Source organism: Rhinoderma darwinii, chromosome 1, assembly GCF_050947455.1.
Source record: "Rhinoderma darwinii isolate aRhiDar2 chromosome 1, aRhiDar2.hap1, whole genome shotgun sequence".
Taxonomy (NCBI): domain Eukaryota; kingdom Metazoa; phylum Chordata; class Amphibia; order Anura; family Rhinodermatidae; genus Rhinoderma; species Rhinoderma darwinii.
This window is the reverse complement of record NC_134687.1, coordinates 668,995,636-669,002,114: the sequence shown is the minus strand read 5'-3', so window position 1 is coordinate 669,002,114 and position 6,479 is coordinate 668,995,636.

The window sequence follows — 6,479 nt, the reverse complement described above, 5'->3', positions numbered from 1 at the left end:
CTCTGTTCTTCCTCCAGATCCCTCTGTTCTTCCTCCAGATCCCTCTGTTCTTCCTCCAGATCCCTCTGTTCTTCCTCAAGATCCCTGTTCGTCCTCCAGATCCCTCTGTTCTTCCTCCAGAGCCCTCTGTTCTTCCTCCACAACCCTCTGTTCTTCCTCCACAACCCTCTGTTTATCTTCCAGAGCCCTCTGTTCTTCCACCAGAGCCCTCTGTTCTTCCTCCAGAAGCCTATTCTTCCTCCAGAACCCTCTGCTCTTCCTCCAGAACCCTCTGTTCTTCCTCCAGAACCCTCTGTTCTTCCTCCAGAACGCTCTGTTCTTCCTCCAGAATCCTCTGTTCTTCCTCCAGCACCCTCTGTTCTTCCTCCAGCACCCTCTGTTCTTCCTCCAGCACCCTCTGTTCTTCCTCCAGAACCCTCTGTTCTTCCTCCAGAACCCTCTGATCTTCCTCCAGAACCCTCTGTTCTTCCTCCAGAGCCCTCTGTTCTTCCTCCAGAACCCTATTCTTCCTCCAGATCCCTCTGTTCTTCCTCCAGAGCCCACTGTTCTTCCTACAGAACCCTCTGTTCTTCCTACAGAACCCTCTGTTCTTCCTACAGAACCCTGTTCTTCCTCCAGAGCCCTCTGTTCTTCCTCCAGAGCCCTCTGTTCTTCCTCCAGAGCCCTCTGTTCTTCCTCCAGAGCCCTCTGTTCTTCCTCCAGAGCCCTATTCTTCCTCCAGAACCCTCTGCTCTTCCTCCTGATTACTCTGTTCTACCTCCAGTATCCTCTGTTCTTCCTCCAGTATCCTCTGTTCTTCCTCCAGATCCCTCTGTTCTTCCTCCAGATCCCTCTGTTCTTCCTCCAGAACCCTCTGTTCTTCCTCCAGAAAGCTCTGTTCTTTCTCCAGAAAGCTCTGTTCTTCCTCCAGAATCCTCTGTTCTTCCACCAGAACCCTCTGATCTTCCACCAGAACCCTCTGATCTTCCACCAGAACCCTCTGATCTTCCACCAGAACCCTCTGTTCTTCCTCCAGATCCCTCTGTTCTTCCTCCAGAGCCCACTGTTCTTCCTCCAGAACCCTATTCTTCCTCCAGAACCCTATTGTTCCTCCAGAACCCTCTGCTCTTTCTCCTGAATGCTCTGTTCTTCCTCCAGAACCCTCGGTTCTTCCTCCACAACCCTCTGTTCTTCCTCCAGAAACCTCTGTTCTTCCTCCAGAACCCTCTGTTCTTCCTCCAGAATCCTCTGTTCTTCCTCCAGAACCCTCTTCTTCCTCCAGAACCCTCTTCTTCCTCCAGAACCCTCTGTTCATTCTCATGAACCCTCTGTTCTTCTTCCAGAATGCTCTGTTCTTCCTCCAGAATTCTCTTTTCTTCCTCCAGTATCCTGTTCTTCCTCCAGAACCCTCTGTTCCTCCAGAACCCTCTGTAATTCCTCCAGAACCCTCTGTAATTCCTCCAGAACCCTCTGTAATTCCTCCAGAACCCTCTTTTCTTCCTTCAGATCCCTCTGTTCTTCCTCCAGAGCCATCTGTTCTTCCTCCAGAACCCTCTGTTCTTCCTCCAGAACCCTCTGTTCTTCCTCCAGAACCCTCTGTTCTTGCTCCAGTACCCTCTGTTCTTCCTCCAGAACCCTCTGTTCTTCCTACAGAACCTTATTCTTCCTCCACAACCCTGTGTTCTTCCTCCAGAACCCTCTGTCCCCTCCTGAACCCTTTGTTCTTTCTCCAGTACCCTCTGTTCTTCCTCCAGAACCCTCTGTTCTGTTCTTCCTCCAAAATACTGTTCTTCCTCCAGAACCCTCTGTTCTTCCTCCAGAACGCTCTGTCCTTCCTCCAGAATCCTCTGTTCTTCCTCCAGCACCCTCTGTTCTTCCTCCAGCACCCTCTGTTCTTCCTCCAGCACCCTCTGTTCTTCCTCCAGAACCCTCTGTTCTTCCTCCAGAACCCTCTGTTCTTCCTCCAGAACCCTCTGCTCTTCCACCAGAACCCTCTGTTCTTCCTCCAGAACCCTCTGTTCTTCCTCCAGAGCCCACTGTTCTTCCTCCAGTACCCTATTCTTCCTCCAGAACCCTCTGCTCTTCCTCCTGAATGCTCTGTTCTTCCTCCAGTATCCTCTGTTCTTCCTCCAGTATACTCTGTTCTTCCTCCAGAGACTCTGTTCTTCCTCCAGAACGTTCTGTTCTTCCTCCAGAACGCTCTGTTCTTCCTCCAGAACCCTCTGTTCTTCCTCCAGAACTCTCTCTTTTTCCACGAGAATCCTCTCTTCTTCCTCCAGAACCCTCTGTTAATTCTCAAGACCCCTCTGTTCTTCCTCCAGAACCCTCTGTCACCTCAAGAACCCACTGTTCTTCCACCGGAACCCTCTGTTCTTCCTCCAGAACCCTATTCTCCCTCCAGACCACTCTGTTCTTCCTCCAGAACCCTCTGTTCTTCCTCCAGAACCCTCTGTTCTTCCTCCAGAACCCTCTGTTCTTCCTCCAGAACCCTCTGTTCCTCCACCAGAACCCTGTTCTTCCTCCAGAACCCTCTGTTCTTCCTCCAGAGCCCACTGTTCTTCCTCCAGTACCCTATTCTTCCTCCAGAACCCTCTGCTCTTCCTCCTGAACGCTCTGTTCTTCCTCCAGTATCCTCTTTTCTTCCTCAAGTATCCTCTGTTCTTCCTCCAGATCCCTCTGTTCTTCCTCCAGATCCCTCTGTTCTTCCTCCAGAGACTCTGTTCTTCCTCCAGAACGTTCTGTTCTTCCTCCAGAACGCTCTGTTCTTCCTCCAGTATCCTCTGTTCTTCCTCCAGTATCCTCTGTTCTTCCTCCAGTATCCTCTGTTCTTCCTCCAGTATCCTCTGTTCTTCCTCCAGATCCCTCTGTTCTTCCTCCAGAACCCTCTGTTCTTCCTCCAGAACCCTCTGTTCTTCCTCCAGAACCCTCTGTTCTTCCTCCAGAGTCCTCTGTTCTTCCTCCAGAGTCCTCTGTTCTTCCTCCAGATCCCTCTGTTCTTCCTCCAGATCCCTCTGTTCTTCCTCCAGAGTCCTCTGTTCTTCCTCCAGTATCCTCTGTTCTTCCTCCAGATCCCTCTGTTCTTCCTCCAGATCCCTCTGTTATTCCTCCAGATCCCTCTGTTCTTCCTCCAGATCCCTCTGTTCTTCCTCCAGATCCCTCTGTTCTTCCTCCAGATCCCTCTGTTCTTCTTCCAGAGCCCTCTGTTCTTCCTCCAGAACCCTCTGTTCTTCCTCCAGAACCCTGTTCTTCCTCCAGAACCCTATGTTCTTCCACCAGAACCCTCTGTTCTTCCTCCAGAACCCTCTGTTCTTCCTCCAGAACCCTCTGTTCTTCCTCCAGAGCCCACTGTTCTTCCTCCAGTACCCTATTCTTCCTCCAGAACCCTCTGCTCTTCCTCCTGAACGCTCTGTTCTTCCTCCAGTATCCTCTTTTCTTCAAGTATCCTCTGTTCTTCCTCCAGATCCCTCTGTTCTTCCTCCAGATCCCTCTGTTCTTCCTCCAGATCCCTCTGTTCTTCCTCCAGATCCCTCTGTTCTTCCTCCAGATCCCTCTGTTCTTCCTCCAGATCCCTCTGTTCGTCCTCCAGATCCCTCTGTTCTTCCTCCAGAGCCCACTGTTCTTCCTCCAGTACCCTATTCTTCCTCCAGAACCCTCTGCTCTTCCTCCTGAACGCTCTGTTCTTCCTCCAGTATCCTCTTTTCTTCAAGTATCCTCTGTTCTTCCTCCAGATCCCTCTGTTCTTCCTCCAGATCCCTCTGTTCTTCCTCCAGATCCCTCTGTTCGTCCTCCAGATCCCTCTGTTCTTCCTCCAGAGCCCTCTGTTCTTCCTCCACAACCCTCTGTTTATCTTCCAGAGCCCTCTGTTCTTCCAAAAGAGCCCTCTGTTCTTCCTCCAGAAGCCTATTCTTCCTCCAGAACCCTCTGCTCTTCCTCCAGAACCCTGTTCTTCCTCCAGAACCCTCTGTTCTTCCTCCAGAATCCTCTGTTCTTCCTCCAGAACCCTCTGTTCTTCCTCCAGATCCCTGTTTTTCCTCCAGAACTCTCTGTTCTTCCACCAGAACCCACTGTTCTTCCTCCAGAACCCTCTTTTCTTCCTCCAGAACCCTCTGTTTATTCTACAGAACCCTCTGTTTTTCCTCCGGAATGCTCTGTTCTTCCTCCATTATCCTCTGTTCTTCCTCCAGATCCCTCTGTTCTTCTTCTAGAACCTTATTCTTCCTCCAGAGCCCTCTGTTCTTCCTCCAGAGCCCTCTGCTCTTCCTCCAGAACCCTCTGTTCTTCCTCCAGTATCCTCTGTTCTTCCTCCAGATCCCTCTGTTCTTCCTCCAGATCCCTCTGTTCTTCCTCCAGATCCCTCTGTTCTTCCTCCAGATCCCTCTGTTCTTCCTCCAGAACCCTGTGTTCTTCCTCCAGAACCTGTTCTTCCTCCAGTACCCTCTGTTCTTCCTCCAGAACCTTATTCTTCCTCCACAACCCTGTGTTCTTCCTCCAGAACCCTCTGTCCCCTCCTGAACCCTTTGTTCTTTCTCCAGTACCCTCTGTTCTTCCTCCAGAACCCTCTGTTCTGTTCTTCCTCCAAAACACTGTTCTTCCTCCAGAACCCTCTGTTCTTCCTCCAGAAAGCTCTGTTCTTCCACCAGAAAGCTCTGTTCTTCCTCCAGAAAGCTCTGTTCTTCCTCCAGAACCCTCTGTCCCCTCCTGAACCCTTTGTTCTTTCTCCAGTACCCTCTGTTCTTCCTCCAGAACCCTCTGTTCTGTTCTTCCTCCAAAACACTGTTCTTCCTCCAGAACCCTCTGTTCTTCCTCCAGAAAGCTCTGTTCTTCCTCCAGAAAGCTCTGTTCTTCCTCCAGAAAGCTCTGTTCTTCCTCCAGAACCCTCTGTTCTTCTTCCAGAACCCTCTGTTCTTCCTCCAGAACCCTATGTTCTTCCTCCAGAACCCTCTGATCTTCCTCCAGAACCCTCTGTTCTTCCTCCAGAATCCTCCTGTTATTCCTCCAGAATACTCTGTTCTTCCTCCAGAACCCTCTCTTCATACTCCAGAACCCTCTGTTCTGTTGTTCCTCCAGAACAATCTGTTCTTCCTCCAGAACCCTCTGTTCTTCCTCCAGAACCCTCCCTTCTTCCTCCAGAGCCCTCTGTTCTGTTCTTCCTCCAGAACCCTCTGTTCATTCTCCATAACCCTCGGTTCATTCTCCAGAACGCTCGGTTCATCCTCCAGAACGCTCGGTTCATCCTCCAGAACCCTCTGTTCTTCGTCCAGAACCCTCTGTTCTTCCTCCAGAGCCCACTGTTCTTCCTCCAGAACCCTATTCTTCCTCCAGAACCCTCTGCTCTTCTTCCTGAACGCTCTGTTCTTCCTCCAGTATCCTCTGTTCTTCCTCCAGATCCCTCTGTTCTTCCTCCAGAGCCCACTGTTCTTCCTACAGAACCCTCTGTTCTTCCTCCAGAACCCTCTGTCACCTCAAGAACCCACTGTTCTTCCACCGGAACCCTCTGTTCTTCCTCCAGAACCCTATTCTCCCTCCAGACCACTCTGTTCTTCCTCCAGAACCCTATTCTTCCTCCAGACCACTCTGCTCTTCCTCCTGAATACTCTGTTCTTCCTCCAGTATCCTCTGTTCTTCCTCCAGTATCCTCTGTTCTTCTTCCAGATCCCTCTGTTCTTCCTCCAGATCCCTCTGTTCTTCCTCCAGATCCCTCTGTTCTTCCTCAAGATCCCTCTGTTCTTCCTCCAGAACCCTCTGTTCTTCCTCCAGAACCCTCTGTTCTTCCTCCAGATCCCTCTGTTCTTCCTCCAGATCCCTCTGTTCTTCCTCCAGAGTCCTCTGTTCTTCCTCCAGTATCCTCTGTTCTTCCTCCAGATCCCTCTGTTCTTCCTCCAGATCCCTCTGTTCTTCCTCCAGATCCCTCTGTTCGTCCTCCAGATCCCTCTGTTCTTCCTCCAGAGCCCTCTGTTCTTCCTCCACAACCCTCTGTTCTTCCTCCACAACCCTCTGTTTATCTTCCAGAGCCCTCTGTTCTTCCACCAGAGCCCTCTGTTCTTCCTCCAGAAGCCTATTCTTCCTCCAGAACCCTCTGCTCTTCCTCCAGAACCCTATGTTCTTCCTCCAGAACCCTCTGTTCTTCCTCCAGAACCCTCTGTTCTTCCTCCAGAACCCTCTGTTCTTCCTCCAGAACCCTCTGTTCCTCCACCAGAACCCTGTTCTTCCTCCAGAACCCTCTGTTCTTCCTCCAGAGACTCTGTTCTTCCTCCAGAACGTTCTGTTCTTTCTCCAGAACGCTCTGTTCTTCCTCCAGTATCCTCTGTTCTTCCTCCAGTATCCTCTGTTCTTCCTCCAGTATCCTCTGTTCTTCCTCCAGATCCCTCTGTTCTTCCTCCAGAACCCTCTGTTCTTCCTCCAGAACCCTCTGTTCTTCCTCCAGAACCCTCTGTTCTTCCTCCAGAACCCTCTGTTCTTCCTCCAGAGTCCTCTGTTCTTCCTCCAGAGTCCTCTGTTCT